Source organism: Eptatretus burgeri, chromosome 4 (assembly GCF_056783735.1).
Source record: "Eptatretus burgeri isolate ZD-2024b chromosome 4, Ebu_testis_v1, whole genome shotgun sequence".
NCBI classification, from domain to species: Eukaryota; Metazoa; Chordata; class Myxini; order Myxiniformes; family Myxinidae; genus Eptatretus; species Eptatretus burgeri.
Window position 1 is genome coordinate 104,906,779 of NC_140964.1, and position 19,005 is coordinate 104,925,783.

General features: G+C 46.3%; 1 protein-coding gene across 1 annotated transcript in view; it reads right to left on the minus strand.

Moving 5' to 3' along the window:
* Window positions 1-19,005, minus strand: part of PTRH2 (peptidyl-tRNA hydrolase 2) — a 41,055-nt gene that overhangs the window by 21,452 nt on the left and 598 nt on the right. Inside the window, exon 2 of the mRNA XM_085879570.1 lies at window positions 10,177-10,298. The gene's annotated coding sequence lies outside the window, so the exon portion shown is untranslated. The remainder of the gene's footprint in view (window positions 1-10,176; window positions 10,299-19,005) is intronic.

The window sequence follows — 19,005 nt, forward strand, 5'->3', positions numbered from 1 at the left end:
CACTATCGACTGTAAGGCGTTCGGCAAGTAGCTTAAGCAGTCATGCAAGCAATCCAAATAAATGGTCGATATGGAACGGTTGGCCAGACTGTCGCTGCACATCATATAGGAACCCTTGAACTTTAAAGCTGTTCTTCACCGCACACGCAGCAGTCAATGAAATAAAATGAATTCGTTCAAATAATGACTTTGTCCACAAAAGTTGCAGGTTAATGCAGAACAACCCTGGAGACATCACAAAGTTAAATAGCCTGTGAAATAAACATTGCAGATAATCCGCCATCTTGCCCGATCGGCTGTGCACGCGTCATGCGGTGCATCGGTCCAGGGTTCGTGGAAATGTTATAACTTTTTTTTAAAACATTTGTTTTCACCAGATTGGCTTTGATTCCCTGCAGAGCACCTCGCGAAACCTCCGAAAATATAGGCACAGATCTGGCAGACGCAATGGATAGGCAGTCGCTCTGGGGGACAGGGCGTGAGGTCTTGCAGTGAACGAATTAAATCATATCGCACAACGAAGCTCATTAATTTTGGAAAGTTTTTTTTTTTTTTTTTTTGTTCAGTACATTTTGTTCAGGAAATACATTTTTTGTTCAGTCCATATAATTCTCCAAACAGTAAAAAAAAGATAAGCTTAATGCTTTGGAAATTTCACATTTTCTTGTGTATTGTGACGTCCACGGGACTTGAACAGTCCCGCTAACGTAGAATGAGCCGAAACGATGGAGGCGGTTTATTTTTTATAACCCAAAGATGGCGGTTCCAATCGCTCTACCGCAAACGGGACGAGGAAGGTGGCACGAGTCGCTTTTCACTGAGTTAATGATGTTTATTTCTCTAACCAGAAATAATAAGACTCGGCAAGAGGAGGGATCCGGGGCGTTTCGACGGGATGGTAGTGTGGGTTCGGGCGTGGGGAAAACACAAACAATTCCAATGGATATACCAATCTCAAACCCTCCAAGGCGCCACACACACACACACACACACACACACACACACACACACACACACACACACACACACACACACACACACACACACACACACACACACACACACACACACACACACACACACACACACACACACAACGTAGCTGGTCCTGGTGGTCAGGCTGGCCCGTGGTGGTGACGCAACAGTCTCTGGATTGGCGTTGGACGAGCTGGCGTTGCGCTCGTCTGGTACAGGAGACACCGTGGTGCTGTCGACACAAGTCCACTCACAGCCGCCAGGGAGCCAGTTCTGGCACCAAATTGCGAGCAGGAGAGGGAGGCAGGTCCGCCCGCCGTTCGACCCCGTACTCCGAGCCAGCAGAACCCCAGAGCCAACCGAGGTGAGGCACGAGGCACAGCAAGGCCACGAGACACGATGAAAACAGGATCGAATCAGCGCAACAACACAGCACGCTCCCAGCACAACAGCCTCCACCCGAACGGTTTTTCTGTCCCGATCTTCTTCCTCCTCCCCTTTTCCCCGAACAGAGCCTTTTTATCCTCGAGTCCTCGTCACTTCCAATCGAGCCGTTTTATTGGCCCTCCGCCGTCGCCTTCCGCCAATCGTGATCACGGGGCGGAGCCATCCGCAGCACTGTCCTGTGCCGTCACGGCAAGCCTCCAGGGAATACTAAAAGGGGTTTACGCAGACACACTTACCCTATCCCGTATCCCTATCTAATTACGTGACAATTATAATTTCCCCCCTTGAAGAAATGGACATTTACTCGACAACTTATCACCACTGAATTGCTACTTATTACATTGAGATCCTGGTACACTCGAACAGCATGGCATACCTAATTAAACATCCTAATTACCCTTTGAATGCATACCCCCCCCCTCAAACGTAACACTGCCCCCTCCTCTGGTACCGCAGCTCCTGCAAGGTATATCACAGGCGCTACCGTACCAGCCTTAACACTTACTGACTCACACCTATTTAACCCAACGAAATAAAGTAGGAGGGGCAATGGGCAGCAAGTCGCAGCTAACTTACCTATCCTGCTTAATGTACTACCCCCTTATGGCCTTATCCTCGCCTAAACAATCATTCATTTTTTAAATTATTTTTTATTTTATTTTATCACATGAGAGCACTGAGCGAAGTTGCACTCCATCCTCTGGATCATCGCTCTTGCCCAGCACTCTTCCAGTGATCTGGGGAGGGGAAACAACAGGTTCCACAAAAACACAACACTTATACTTTACATTCCTACTCTAAGCCTTGACGACACTATTCATGGGATATTTACACTTGACCGCATCCCCCAGTGGATGCTAATAGACCCAGCGTTACCTGGGGAGCCAATTTTCAAATTTGCTTGCCCCCAAAATTATGCGGACATCATGCCCTTGCTGCACATGTCAAGTTGTGCGGGATCGAGTGGGACTCACACATCTTCACAACACTCACACCATGGTCATCATCACATTTCTAGGTCATGGTCCCCATTTTAATGATGCAGGCTGAATCCCGTCATGGCCGTGGGGTGGGTTAACACAAGATGATGGGGGCATCTCAGGTGCAACCATGCCCACAGGTAAGCTTTAGTCCAACCCGGACGTTTCTCCGCCCCGCTCCCTTTGATTCCCACCCCCCTGGTAGCCATCAGCTCTAACCCCGTACAACACACTGGAAGGGGTCTCACTAGCTCCTCTGGCCTTCCTGGGTCGCCAAGGTCCTACCCGCCTTGGTCGCCCAACCAGACCCTCTCCCAGTTGCCTCCAGACACTGTCACCATTAGCCACCAGGGGTGAATCTCCTTGAAGGGGGTCGCAATTCCCGCTCACCGTGAGCTTCAGCAATCCCTGTGGACAAGCACATCATCCCCACACACAAAACCCACATGACTCCCCCACCCCATCGGCCTTACATGTGACACCTGCATTTCTAACACTTCACCGACCATGACCTTCCCTGTTACCACACCATGTCCAATAAAAAAATCAACGTGTGCACCATACATTTCACTTCTTAACTTGAAACAACTCACACAGCACTTCTCCTCACCCGATCCACGCACCAGCCATTGGACAGCCACTCGTGCCCGCTTTGTTACCAATTACCCACTGTCCCTATTGTCACTCTAAAACCCAGCAGAACTTACAAACCCATGCCAATTTTCCCACAATTCACAATTTTCATCAAAGGAGGGCACTTCGCTACAATCTCACCAGCCGAGCATGGCCCGAAATGCTCAGCCCGATCTAGTCTCCCCGACCCCCGACAGTGATTTCCGGACTCGACCTATGAAAGGGCACCTCGGATAGACCTGGCGGTTCAGCAGGAGGATTCATCCTCTGAAGCATTTGGGTAATGCCAATTTCTCCCAGCCCCCCTCCCTGATCCCGAATCTCCGCCTGTCGGATCGTCACCGATGGCCTCTCGGGCACCCGACCCGGCCGACTCCACGAGGCCAGCCTGGCTGCGCACTCGGCCGCTCGGTGCACGGTGGGTGGATCCTGTAGCTCCACTAGCGCTCGGACCTCAGGGTCAGGAAGAGCAGCTAAAAATTTCTCGAGTGCCAGTCTGTCCCATGCCTCCACTGTAAGGTCCATATACGCGATCCTGACTGATTGGTAAATGTCCTGTGCCAGCTCCTGCACTGTCTCGTCCGGCTTTAATCTGCGGTGCAGAAGCTGGGCCCGCACCAGATCACAGTTCGCTGCGAACCCAAACCGACGGCTCAACGCCTCGCAAATGTGGGAGCTGGTCAACATCCCCTCCGCGATCACGTTTAACACATCTGCGGCTGGTCCCCACAACGTTGCCACCAAATTCCCTGTACGTTCCCGCTCATTCCACCCGTTGAGTCGGGAAATACACTCAAATTGCGTCAGAAAAGCTTCAAGGCTCCCTGACCCGTCAAAATTTACCAGGGGGATCACTTTTACAGTGGCCCGCTTCCCAGTTTCTCCCTTGTCCGAATCCAGCCCAGGGATCAAACACCCTTGTGGCTGCGTATCCAATTTCGGAGCCAACTGTGGCCAAAGATGTTTTGTGGTGAGGGTCTCATGGGTCAATTTTTCCTCCTGTTCCAAACGTTGAATGGACCGATTCACCTCTTCCCGCAGGATCTTCTGGGCCCACACAACCTCCTCCAAGGCTCCGTCGCGAGTTTGTAGCTGCTCCTCAACCAACCCGGACACTCTACTTACAAAAGACGGCTCTACCAGGCCTTTATCCAAGACTTCATCTTGGCTCATAATTTTATCTTGTTCGTCCAAACGAGCCTCCAATCCTTTTACCTCCTCTGCCAAATTCATCCCTTGCTTCCTCAGCTCTCCCCACTCTTCAAGTTGCAGCTGCATACGAGCATCCACACAGGCACGATGACGTTCCAGGCTTTCATCCACTTTATCAACCCGAATGTTCGTTGCATCAATTTTATCTTCCAATTTTTTCCGTATATTTTCCCCCTCCAATGTAATTTCTACCTTTGTTTCCTCCAATCTATCCTCGAATTTACTTTGTATTTCTCCCAATTTAACATCCACACACTCCTGCATCTCAGTTTTCATTTTCTCCATATTTTCCCCCAATTCATCCCTCATTAAATCAATCCGTGCACCCAACTGTTGCCCCATCACCCCCAATTGATCTGTCATTTCTGCCCCCTGTGCCGTCATTTCTGCCCTCTGTGCCGTCATGTCTGCCCTCTGTGTCACGAATTGATTTTCCATTTGTGCCGTCATTTCTGCCATTTGTGCCCCCTGTGCCGTCATTTTTGCCCCCTGTGCTGTAATTGCACTCATTAAACGTTCCAACATTGTCCAGATCGTCATCGTGCCGGTTTCCGGCGCTGCCGGCTCCGTTACGGGCGATGAAGCACGGTCCGCGCTCGGAATGGGGGAGGTTCCAACCCTACCCCCGTCTCTCCCTTCTTCCCCCGACTCGCTGCCAGACACGTGGCCTTCCTCCTCAAACATCTGCACATCCGCCATGGTGCAGAAGTCCCGTTTGCTGCCAATTAATTTTAATTTGAAAAATCCCGCCAAAATTTTCCCGCGCTCGCGCGCTTTTTTGCAGTAATTTTATATTCCAATTCGTGGCGAGATTTTAGTCCTGGTATATTCATTCTCCCGATACCAAATATAATTTAGAGGGGTTCGAACATCCAACACCCTGACACCAATGTGACGTCCACGGGACTTGAACAGTCCCGCCAACGTAGAATGATCCGAAACGATGGAGGCGGTTTATTTTTTATAACCCAAAGATGGCGGTTCTAATCGCTCTACCGCAAACGGGACGAGGAAGGTGGCACGAGTCGCTTTTCACTGAGTTAATGATGTTTATTTCTCTAACCAGAAATAATAAGACTCGGCAAGAGGAGGGATCCGGGGCGATTTGACGGGATGGTGGTGTGGGTTCGGGCGTGGGGAAAACACAAACAATTCCAATGGATATACCAATCTCAAACCCTCTAAGGCGCCAGATACACACACACACACACACACACACACACACACACACACACACACACACACACACACACACACACACACACACACACACACACACACACACACACACACACACACACACACACACACACACACACACACACACACACACACACACACACACACACACACACAACGTAGCTGGTCCTGGTGGTCAGGCTGGCCCGTGGTGGTGACGCAACAGTCCCTGGATTGGCGTTGGACGAGCTGGCGTTGCGCTCGTCTGGTGCAGGAGACACCGTGGTGCTGTCGACCTCCTGGTGTCGGCGCAAGTCCGCTCACAGCCGCCAGGGAGCCAGTTCTGGCGCCAAATTGCGAGCAGGAGAGGGAGGCAGGTCCGCCCGCCGTTCGACCCCGTACTCCGAGCCAGCAGAACCCCAGAGCCAACCGAGGTGAGGCACGAGGCACAGCAAGGCCACGAGACACGATGAAAACAGGATCGAATCAGCGCAACAACACAGCACGCTCCCAGCACAACACCCTCCACCCGAACGGTTTTTCTGTCCCGATCTTCTTCCTCCTCCCCTTTTCCCCGAACAGAGCCTTTTTATCCTCGAGTCCTCGTCACTTCCAATCGAGCCGTTTTATTGGCCCTCCGCCGTCGCCTTCCGCCAATCGTGATCACGGAACGGAGCCATCCGCAGCACTGTCCTGTGACGTCACGGCAAGCCTCCAGGGAATACTAAAAGGGGTTTACGCAGACACACTTACCCTATCCCGTATCCCTATCTAATTACGTGACAATTATAATTTCCCCCCTTGAAGAAATGGACATTTACTAGACAACTTATCACCACTGAATTGCTACTTATTACATCGAGATCCTGGTACACTCGAACAGCATGGCATACCTAATTAAACATCCTAATTACCCTTTTAATGCATACCCCCCCCTCAAACGTAACAGTATCTTTGGAGGAGTGGGGGGGGGGGACAGGGGACATAGCCTTGCTTGCTTCAAGTAAATAGGTATATCGGCTTCATTATAAGACTCGTTATTCCTTTAAATTATCAAGTTTCACAAAATATTTTGACAGTTATTTAGTTCGGTCGATGTCCGATCCTCAAAACCAAAATAACATTTCCATGATATGCTTTAATTAGTCCGTGAGAGTAGATCGTGGAAAATCGTATCATATAATGCACGAAATCGCTCCAAGCTCCTAATTTGAAAACTATAATACTTACAAAAGCGATGTATACACAACGATCCGTAGCTATGATGAACAGGCATTCGATAATGAGTGAGGAAAGTGGAAAAAAAAAACTTTATCGTTAAGAAATCGTTGCAACCTGTTCCAAGTCAAGACATGGCTGAATAGGCCAAAAAACATGGCGGCTTCAGACACCAGCGAGGTTACCAAGGAAACGCCTTAAGACCCAAGAGAGCGAGGTGGCCGAGGATTGCCTGATCAAGGATATAATTAAATAAGGATGTTAATTATGTTAAAAAGGAGTGTTTTAATTAACCCAAACACCCAATTTTCACTCTTGTACTTCCTTGGAGTTTTCTTTGTATGCATGAAAAGTTTCAGGCTGCTATGTTTTATGGTTTTGGAATTGTGGAGAAGATACACACACACACACACACACACACACACACACACACACACACACACACACACACACACACACACACGGCATTTATTAGTATTGATGATCATATCCATTGATCAACCATTGAGGTAAAAAATATTGCCCTGGTCAGAACGCACGGTACCAATCATCACACATACAATCATGGTAACGCCGTATGACTGGCACGTGGACCAGGTCCTACATGACAAGGAGAGGATACATAAATTGTCACCCACTCAGGGGTTACGACCATGCACAGGGTGCACTCAAATGGCAAATGAGGTAGCAACCACACTAAATCACAGAAATGGTTGAAGAACATACAGCAGAAACAGACAAATTCGTCAAGTTAAGTCTATTCCTGGTGTATTCAGATCCTCAACCGTAAAACGAGCCTCAACTAAGGATATACAAAAAAAAAGTTCATATAACGTGTAAGCATAATCTATGTTCTGAAACTCGGGCAGCAGTCAGTCATGGTGAGTGTAAAGATACATGGAGTGTATATACAGTAGTCGATGTGCAGTACTTGATATACTAATTGACTTGATGGTGCAGTGAGCAGCAAGGCCTCAGCCACAACTGAAAAATTACCAGTCCACTATCCCAGCATAATAGGCAGGCTGGGGTTGAGGAGTCGCCTCTGCGCCTGGAAGCTTTGGGGTCATAGATGGCAGAAGAAGCATTCCGTGTATTTTCTAGCAAATAAAAAGAGCTATATTCCTGCATTATTAAATGGCTTCACAGTACAGCACAAACAGAATGGCGATACTGCTTTTCTCCAGGGAGTGTTCCCATACGAATGCATATCTATAATATAAAATGGAGCATTGATATAACTTTACCAACAGTGAGTTCTCAAGTTGTTAAAGGAATGTATTGTTATGGTCGCCGGATTCGGACCAGTGTCCCGATCCCAATCCTGATAAACCAATGTTATCCTTCCCCAGATCCTCCCTCTTCTTCTTCAGGTGGTTTGTCATACAAAAGACAGACCAGGGATCATATTTCTCTCCTCGACATAAGGAGTGCAGGGGTGCATGAGGTGGTCTCATGCTGGGAGGTCTGGTATACCATTAATAATAGGAGGTGTTTGTCTCAATCATCCTGATGGGTGGTGGTGAATAGATCCAATTGCTGCAACAAGGTTCTGTTGAACCTTTCCACCATCCGATTAGACGGTGGTCCTTGGGGTTGTCCGAGTTTTTCCAATTGTTAAGAGTTTGCACACTTGTTTTATCGATTGACTTTCAAAATTTCGACCCTGGTCAGTGTGAAGCTCTTCAGGGATTCCGTACCAGGACACAAAGCCTTCCAGAAAGGCTTGTACTACCACACCAGCTTCCTGGTTGAGGAAGGCAAAGGCCTCAAGCCACTTGGTAAGGAAGTCCATGATGATGAGGATGTATTTATTTCCTTGGCACGTGCAAAGCAATGGACTCAATATGTCCATCACCACCGGCTTGAGGGGGGCACCCACTTTGTACAATTTAAGGTGGGGGGGGGGTCTTCATCCTCCGTGCTGGTCCATTTGTGGCAGTGCGGGCATCGTACGCCTTGCACCAATTTTGCATGTCATGGCCCAAATTCACCCAGTAAAACCACCTCTGGGCCTTATCTATTATTTTGGTCCTAACCAAATGTCTGTTGGCGTGGGGACCATGCACTTGTTGTAGTACGACATTCTTGTACGCATCAAGGACTATCACCAAACAAGAAACTTTCTCAGATGGAACTTCCACCCATTTCCGAGGCAATATTTATTGGTGCATCGCCAATAACTGCCATTGTGCCCAATAACCTTTTACTCGGCCCCCGTATAGTGAAACCACTGACCCGCTGGGTCACGTACCCATCCTTATCTAGTCATGCAACAGTCAACTGCTGAGCCATGCTAAAATCCAAAGTTCCAAATTACTCCTCTACAGCTTGTGGCAAGGTTGGCTTCACCACCCAGGCAATGCGAACAAGCACTTTTGGAGGAGTTACTGCCAATTGTTTCCTGTCCTATTGTCACGTGCAGAACTTGCAGTGTTATTCCAAGCATGGGCGTCGAGAGCACGTATCAGCGTTCCCATGAGCCTTTCCGGCTCTATGGGCCACAGTGAAATCGTACTGCTGAAATTTCTTCAACCACCTTGCAATTTGGCCCTCAGGTCCCTTGAAGCTAAAGAGCTATTGCAAGGATGAATGGTCTGTTCTTACAACAAATTGTCTTCCATACAAATACGAGTGAAAATGTGTCATTGCAGTCAGTATGGCCAAAAGCTCTTTACGAGTCACGCAATAATTTCTCTCGAGCCAGACGTGGCCTGGCTATAATGTGCGATTACTCTCTCGGCTGGCTCAATAGGCCATATGGATCCCACTTGGTGTACTGTCACTGGTGGGCGCTCAGACCTACAGAGTGGGTGCCGTGCCACTTTCCATCGGGCTGTGGTGTCGGCCACTTCACTCACAAAGGTCGGGAACAGCACCGTCAGATGCCCGCTCAGGTCCTGGTCTCACATTGCCTGAATGAACTGGTCCAATGCCAATTTCTCTTGTGCTGAGGCATCGAGCTCGTAATATGCTATGCGCACAGCGCGCCGAATATCATGTGCCAATTCAGCTATTGACTTACCAGGTCTTCGTTTCCTCATCACTAACTGAGCTTTAACAAGGTCACGCTGCTGCTCCACACTGAGTAGACCTTTTAGGGCTGGAATTAAAGTCTCCACTGAGATGTCCTCACCTGGCAGAGCCGAGAGCACCTCTAATGCCGCACCAAACAATGCAGCCACGAGGTGAATTCCACTCTCGTCTTCAGACTATCCATTACCACGGGCTACACAGTAAAACTATGCTAGAAACACCCCAAATCACTTTTTCTATCATACAGCGCGAGGAGTATGGTGTGAGGCCGCACTCCACTTGTCAGAACCATGGTGACCGCAGCAGGACATGGCCTCCTATGATCCCTAGCCACCGCCCCCATTGCCTTCATGCTCCAGGACGACTCTCTGCCTACCCCGTCCAGTATTACTCGGTCCGTCCGTCCCCCATCATTCCAGTTACTCATACACCTCATTCCTGTCACATACACCCATTTCCTTGTGTGCTCACTGCAAGAGAGGGGCTGTGGCCTCACCTTTCTTCTCTCTTCCACCTCCTCTTTCACTCCATGGAGCAACGTCTCCACATACTTTTCACTTCCTCCATCCTCGGCTGCTCCTCGCTTGCCTTCTCCAATTCTGCGAGCTGTTTGGCCTGCTTTTTGAAGAACACATCCACATTAGCCCTCATAGCCTCAATCCGTCCCTCAACTTTCTCAATCGAGTTTCTCAATTCCTCTCTCCACTCTATTTTATTTTTATCCACTGTCTGTTCTACTCTATTCATCAACTCTCACTCCTTTTTTTTTACACTATCTTTTCACTGCACCTATTTCTCCTTTTACATCCTTTTGTCCATTTTCTATTTTCCTTTGTCCTTCTTCCAATTTCCCTGTTATTTCTCTAATTTCCCCAACATCTTTTTTAAAAATATATTTCCTTGCTCTGTCGTCTATACTTTCTGAAGCCCCTCTATTTCGCTTTCCTCCCTGATTTGGACGGCTGCCAACTGCTCTGACAACTTCTGTTACAACCTATCCTGCGAGGTTTTGAAATGGGCTGTCATGTTATCCTACAAGGTCCATATTTCCTCCATGAACCTTGCCATCATAGCAATTAAGCCTCCCGTCTCTATCCCGAGAGGAAACATTGGGTCATTGAATGACGGGGTCGTAACCCTTGAGCTTTCCAGGAACGGGCCACTGAATGGGGAGAACTGCTGTATGGCACCCTCCTCTATTACGATGCCTTCACCCATTTGCTGCTCATCTGGTTGCGATTCATTCTCCAAATCTCCAAAGTGGGTTGTAAATTTTCCCACAATAAAATTTCGAAATAATTTTCACCAAAATATATATGTAATATATATGTTTTTTTAACTCTTTGAAGGGCGATCGTTTAACACCAATGCCGCTTTGGGTTCGAATCCCACTCCTGACACCAATGTTACAGTTGACTGGGGGTGGACTACAGGTCAAATCCTCCACCCACACGATCATCAATTTAGCGACAGATCGTCGAGTTTTCACACATTTGTTTGTGGTATATTTATTGGCCCTCTTCCATTTCAAAGTATTTATATGATGCTTTTTCTCGCTCCTGTATTGCTGTTCTTCAGTCGATATTGTTGTGGTTATGTGAAATCGGCACTCCCTGGGGCAATGGCACACAACATGTAGCAGTCCCGAGACAGTAATTCATTAGTATTCATTTTAGATTGTCCTTCCCTATTGTTTAGCGGGTTTATGGGACATACGTGTTGCGTGGGCTTTAGGAAGGTTATTTTTCATTATTTCCACATTTTTCCTTCTTTACTTATTTTGCTTCTGCACACGTGAACCTCTCCATTCTTTACGAATGCGTGCAGACTAAAGATCATAAGAAAGAGCCAGTTCATTTGCATAAGTGTGCCAAAACCATTTGAATCCCGTGCCACAACTCAACAGGCATTTCACTACAATCTTCACCATACTCGAACCACCAACAAAACAACATTCAAATGACCTCCAAGAGCCTTGATTATAAACACCACACCATTGGACCCCATCTTAAGCTTGCTTATGTTCACCATTGATGCCACAAACTCAACGACCAACTCCATCAAAAATCACCACACTACAACTGCTATGCCACACCACCACTGCTATTGTTTAACCACAGTCACCGATGATGCTCACCACCGCCCTCTGGACCAGCAGGGACTGGGGGAACGCAGCACGCATTGGTGGCTACTCAGATAGGAATGTTATGGCATATAGCTTGAAGCGCAAGAGTGTGTGAGATTCCATTTGACGTCACATGGTTAGCCTGATAGCTCCGCTCAATTGTGGCCTTCATTGCAGGTTCGGTGGGCATTTATGGCTGGGGAGCGTGACCAAATACACGCCTGCCATATTAATCTCAGAGCTCAGTTGTGTGGCAGAGTGCAGAGCAAATGGGGCCATATTCCACCGCTGAACCCTGGCATGAGCGGGGCCAACGCCATGGTAATTGCCAGTGGACCAACGAGGATGCTGGAAAATATCAAAAACTTGTCCTGATCTGATTGTAGGCTCCGCCCTCCACAAGGGGATTATAAAAGCACCATAAGTTCTGAGCTAAGAGAAATACAGATGGTGGCTCTAAGAAGCAGAACAGAGCAGAGCGGAAAGGAGTGCGGAACAGAAGAGCCAGGCGCCTGAGTGCAGTATCAGACAGAATAGTGTTACATTTACAAACTTCTTTACACTTCACTAGCCTATCTTCTCACAAGTTCTTTTCTTTATTTATCACAAGTTCTTTTCTATATTTCTGTGAACGGCAAAAAAGAGAATCAACGATTGCTTGGGTCCACCGACCCACAACTTTTGTGTTTTCCCTGTGCATATAATTCGCATATCATTGCACCCCTCACTGCACCTCCATCTGACCACACACGTTAGACACCCTCAGTTTTCCTCCTCCTTCCCCTCCTCAGTGATTGAGCTATGTGGGTCCGTCAAGCTCACCTGGTAATCGAGAGGTCTAAACCACCTCAACCTTTCTCTCATCTTTCTTACGAAATAATATCCTCAGGTATGATTCTGATGGCGGCTGTCATGTTAATGTAAGTTAAGATTGTTTAAGATCAGAACGGGATAGCTCTGCATTGCGTCCTCTTTTGTAAATAATTGCATTTTCTTTTTCCGCAACTCACAAATCCTTGCTTTCCCCTGCTGTATGAATATTGCTTTTGTATTAAAACCTTTGATTATTGTGCCACATACTTTTCTTCGCCCTCGCTTGTCATAAATTGCTTATATTATAAATGTACCAAGCTCGTTGTGCGTTTTCGGCCTTTGGTCCAGCGTTGTTCGCACATTCGTTTTAGCAGGGAAGTTCTACCCGACAGATTTGTTCTGGTTAGCCAGCGCACACCCACTGTATCATTCAGCAGTAATCCGGGTGTGTATTGAGGGCATGAAACCTGCCTGGTGCGGTCGTGTAAAGATAAGGTACTATCCGAAGTAAAGGTACTATGCGAAGTCGTGAAACCCTGCCAGGATTGGCAGTACCAATCGGTATTCGTGATTGTTTAACAACCCACCAGGATATGGAGTTGTTCGCGACTGGTGGCTTCAGGACCAGGAGTCTGGGAAGAATTTGAGTGCTTCCCTTTGTAGTCAGCCTCAAACCCCAACCCGTAACAATATTTTATGTTGCCCGTTTTTGTTGGTTTCCCTTGTAGGAATGTGCACTTGGCACACGTATCTAGGCCAAATTCCATTTGAATGTCTTCGGAGTACCATTTCACTAATTTGAGTTGTTCTGATACCAATTTTTCATTTGGTGTAAAAAAGTATTAAATCATCCATGTACAGATGTGTCACCTTTCCTGTTCCTTTGGATGTTCTTCTGTTGGATGTTATATCCATGTCCTTATTCGTTTACGAGGTTACTCAGTGGATCCAAAGCCAAACAGAGCAGGAGGGGGGAAAGACTGTCTCCCTTGAGGATCCCACGTCGCATCTTCACTCCTGGTATTTGGATCTTTCCTTCCAAATGCTCTAATATCAATGTGATATTCCAGAGCTCCATTACTTTTGCAATTCGTTTCATTATTTGGGGATTGATCCTGTACACTTGCATGCATTTTACCACCAATGAATGCAAGAAACTATCAAAAGCTTTTTCTAGTCAATTCAGGCTGTGGACAATTGTAGTGCTTTGCAACTTGCAGTTTTGAGTATGGCCTTGTTCAGTAACAGGTGGTATAGATTTCCATAGCATCCTCTCTTACATCTCTTCTGTTCTGCCAATACACCTCCTTGTTGTTTTAGGTGGTGGTACATTATTTATTTTATATCAGCAATTCAATATTGTGTAAATCCTGCAACCGCTGGGTGCACAAGAGGTGTAGTCTACACAGAGAGTAGACTGCAGGTGGTTCCTGTCTTCAAATGTTCTGTATGCGCAGGTAAACAAGTGGCTCCAGTTGGAATGGAAAGGTTAGTTTATGGGGATATATACCTGGAATGTGTGGATAAATTATATTGTGTTGGTGATATCATTGGTGCAGGTGGTGGTGTAGAAGCAGCAGTGATTGCAAGAATTAGAAGTGGCTGGAGGAACTTTAGGGAGTTGTTACCCATATTAACATCAAGAGGGACCTCTCTCCAATTACAGGGGAAACTGTATGCAGCTGAACTATGCCTGGTGTTGGCTTAATAGTTTGGGTGGTGGGCTTGGGATCCTCGGGTCCAGAGGTCAAATCCTGCTTGGGTGTTGAATTAATACCAGGTGAGGTTGACTCAGCCTGTCGCCCTTCCCAGGTCGGCAAAATGAGTACCAGCTTGCTGGGATGATTGAGCCATTTGAGTATCCTGTGTTGGAGTGGTGACCCATCTAGGATTGTGCCCAATACCCAGGAGACTGCTTTGGCAGCACTGACACTCTGTACAGAGTATGGTCCTGATGGATGGATGCAGCTTGTGTTAGAAGCGTGATATTGTATGTCAGTGAAACATGGGTGATCACAAAGAAGGATGAACGGAGGTGTGAATGAAATGAAAGGAGAATGGTGAGGTGGATGTGTAACTTGACACTGAAGGATAGGAAACCAAATGTGGAATTAAGAGATAGATTAGGGAGAGAAAGCATGAGTGGGGTTATGTGAAGGGGTGGGTTGAGATGGTTTGGACATGTGGAAAGGATGGGAGTGGGTATCTGCGTGAAGAAGTGTACAAATATGGATGTGAATGGCAGGAGAGCAGGAGGTCGTCTGAGGAAAACATTGGATGTGTGGCTGGGACGACTTTTGAATTAAAGGCCTAACGAGGGCTAGCAAGGGATCGGGCAGCCTAGAAAGCAGCCATTATGTGAACCACAGCTTACACATGCAAGCATGGAAATGGCTGTAAAACGATGATGATGATGATGATGATACAACTTTACAATCTTTATTTCACTGAAATCAAATTCTATTTTGAACACTGTAGAACACAAATCTCCTTCGTTGCACTTTCAAAACTGCTCTGTTTAGCAGTGCTTGGACATGTTAAATAAGGTGGTGTATAAGACTGCTTTAATTGCACTAAACTTCTGGAATTTTTTTAAACGATCTATAAAATCATTATTTTATTTAAATTGAAGTGTAAACTTGAACTCTGCATGGGGTAACGTGTTCCATGAATTCTCCAGTTGAAAGTATGAATCTATCATGGCAAAGTCTGGCATAATAAGTATTGTTATATTTGTGGTGGTAGACGGAGGAATCCCGAAGTGAAGACAGGATTGTATGGTATGGCATGGTCCGTGGATGGGTAGGAGACATCTCGATGTAATTTAAGTAGGAGACACTGTGAGCTTAAGATTGTTGCGTGTCACCACACGGGGGATGGTGTTGTGTTAACTAGGTAGGGTCTAAGGCTAGTTTCTCCCAGTATATGATTGTCCTCCGTGACCTTTCCCTATGTTTTTACATCTACAAGGCCAGTCATCAAAGAACCACGTTTTAAAAACGCCGCCGCCGCCAATATCCTGCAGACTAAACTTCGCCTCTCAGAAGACACAACAACTAGGCCACGCCCCCGAGGCTGATGATGAGTTGAAGTTTGGACGAGAGAAGGAGAATGGGGCGAGAGACAGAGGACAGTTGGAAGAGAAGTATCGGCCCTCTGTTGCTCTTCTCGGCACGACAAAATAGCTACCCGATTCTTGTGTTGTGCTGGTGCGAATTTGTTCATGAGCTGATGAAATAAGACTCTCGCCATTGTCTGTTCGGCTGGGTCATTAAGTTGTACGCTTTGAGAAGGAGAGAATTAGATCGCCTCTCTTGGCCTTATCTCGGAGCCGCGGCAGTCGCCTCGTGGTATTATCGTGGAGAAAGGCGATGCCATTTGGTGTGTGTAGACCTGGAACATACAGGGAGCAGTGTGGCAATCACAATCGTGAGAAGAAACTGCACACGGCTTGTGGGCTTCTGGCGTTGAAGACCGTCCGCGCAAATTACCTTACGTACGTGGGCGCAAAGAGCGACTTGGCGCCATTTTAGTGCATTCCCGCATGGTGCCTACTCTGTTCAACGAACATCAGGCTCCAAAAAGACATCTCTGGACACAAAGCTGAGTGCCTACATAATATAAAGAGGGGAATTCCTTTTAATTTCATCTTTCCCCTTGTCTCTTTTTGTAACTGAGTGGAGACGTCTCAAATTAGGATTTAGTTTACCTCATTTTTCATGACCTTACAGTTTGATTTATTTTCATCATCTCCCTTGATTTATGTTTATTAAATTATATCATTGTTGAATTTCCTCGTGTTTGTTTGCTCGTTGTGGGTTCGAGGATAAATCCGTGTGCTTCTGTTCTGGTAAAGCGCCGAGCTGCTTCTATCCACACGCACCATAATTGTCAAGAATCTCGGCTGTTCGCCTACGAGTTAAAACCGTTCGGCAATCCGTTCAGGCTGGTGTTCACCAGCTGAACACGGCAATATCTTAATTCACCGATTAAATAAAGCACTAAATTTGCCCACGAAAACTGCTCAACTAAATCCTTGATTGCAACTCCGAAAAAGCTCTCTCAGGCCTCCTGAAAGTCTTATATCTTCAACTTTTATGCCAGAATAACTCAATCAAATGAACCAATCTAAGTGGCCAACTGTCAAGCCAGCTCTTAGTCGACTCTTGATGCGAATGTGCATGGAAAAAAAACCCTTTCCACTTCTACATTTCCTTCCATAACGCAGAGACATTAAGATAAAGTTGTACATTTCCCTGCATATAACTGTTATTTTCAATATGAGGACCTCACATCAAAATACTTTTAACGGAAATTCTGTTGGTCTGCAATGGTGGAAATGTACATTCCCCTCACTAGTCGCTTCTGTTTTCACCACAATTTCGGCTCACTCTCCACTTAAGTAGGAGAAATTCTCCTCTGCAACAAATCAGGTCAACCATTGCAAATCCTGCCAGTCATCGTTCTGCTGGTCTTCCCGTAATGGTGAAGCAGGGTATTTAAATGGTTGTTGCCCATGTGTCTAGATGTCTTTGGTCATATGGATCGAACTTTGGGTCAAAAAGCTTGCATTGCATCCAGGATGTCAGTTTGTAGGAAGCGTTCCTGCAGATTATGTAACATTGTATCGACTGGTACATTCATAAATGTATACATGTCAATTAAACATTTTATGGTTACCAATTAAATTGCAGCTTATATTTTTCTTATTGACTGAATCATCTCTGTAAAAAGTTATAAATAGCTAAATGCGTACACAGGAGGAGTGTTATCATCTTCATCCTCACTCGAAGACAGGTAAAGACCCAGAACAGGATCGCCATCATCAGCACGTGCACTTGACGGCTCAGGTGGCGTGAACAGTCAGGATTATCAAAACCTTGTTCTTCCTCCTCCGATTCTGGGTCTATCGCCACCTTCAGTTGATTTGGCATGGATTTGAAAAGAACATTCAATGGAATGCTGTTTTGAATGCTTCTTAGGTGGTATATTTATGATTCCAAATAAACCATGTGTTCTCACTTGAGGCTTGTGTACACAGCCATGTGCATAGTGTGCTATTGGAGAGCATAGCTGACATATTAGAGAACTGTAGAAGAGTCTCGACAAGTAAAACTTCAATTTCCATACAAAGTTACTTCCTTTGTATCTTTGCCAGACGTGGGAGGGCATTTTGCAGTGAAAATGACTTTTGGCATTCTCTGAACAGGGCAATTTCACATCGAGATACCACACGCGTCGAAGATTTCAAGCTCAAGATTTCAAGATTTGTTTAATTTGGTTGGTTATGAGTTGAGGCCACATGAAGTATTTCAGCATTGCATATTTAAAATTACAATTTTCATCGTCATATTACGAGTATGAGGTTATGCTGCCAAGAATATTATGAATACTGTACGAATTGGCATCAGGCAGAGATATTAGACCAGTGGTCCCCAACCTTTTGATCCCACGGGCCGCATTCACTACTCCCAAGGATGTTGGGAGCCAGAAAAAAATCGAAGAAAAAATTGAGAAATCGATACAACGTTTGGGGTTTATTGGAGTATTGTTTTTTTAATTAATAAATTTTATATGTATTCGATCGATCGATTGTTCACGCACTGTAATTCTGAGCAAATTTCTGTTCGGGGTGTAATTAATTTTAAATACTGCCGCAAGATGCTGGAAGGTAAAATCAAATTGATTTGATTCCTCCCGGCAGTAAGCGGCAGTGGCCAGCAGCGGCATTGTGTAAGGCTTTTCAGGTCACGGCGATGGCCGGCAGTGGCCAGCAGTGGCATTGTGTAAACCCCTTTAAAATTGCTACATGGAAATGTGTTTTGATTGGAAAGACCTTGCGGGCCGCAGTATAGGGCTCCGCGGGCCGCAGGTTGGGGACCAATGTACGAGACAAACAAAAACATTCATAGAACACCTTACTCCTCACAGTGTTGAGAAAAAAATTGACATGGGTGGGGTCTGCCAGAAGCAAATTTGATTCGTCATGATGTTCCCATCGTGTGCTGCCTTTTTTTTTTGGCTGCTGGTTGAATCATTGGTTAGGGGCACAGCTATGCCACTGATGCAGTGCCCCTATTACCAGTATACTGGTGCTCATTTCGCCGACCTCGGACGGATGACAGGCTGAGTCAACCCCTGGTGTTAATTCAGTGGCCAATGGGGCTCAAACTCAGGACCCAAGGATCCCAAGCCACCACCCTAACCGCCAAGCCAACACCAGGCTATGGTCATGATGTAAAATATCATAATAATTTGTCCAAGTACTGCTAAACAAAATGTTTTTGAAGGTGCCAAAAAGGCAATTTGTGTTCTACAGTGTTCAAGTATATCATTCAGTCGAAATAAAATAAAGATTTTAAAGGTCAGAGAAACAAAAAAATTCAG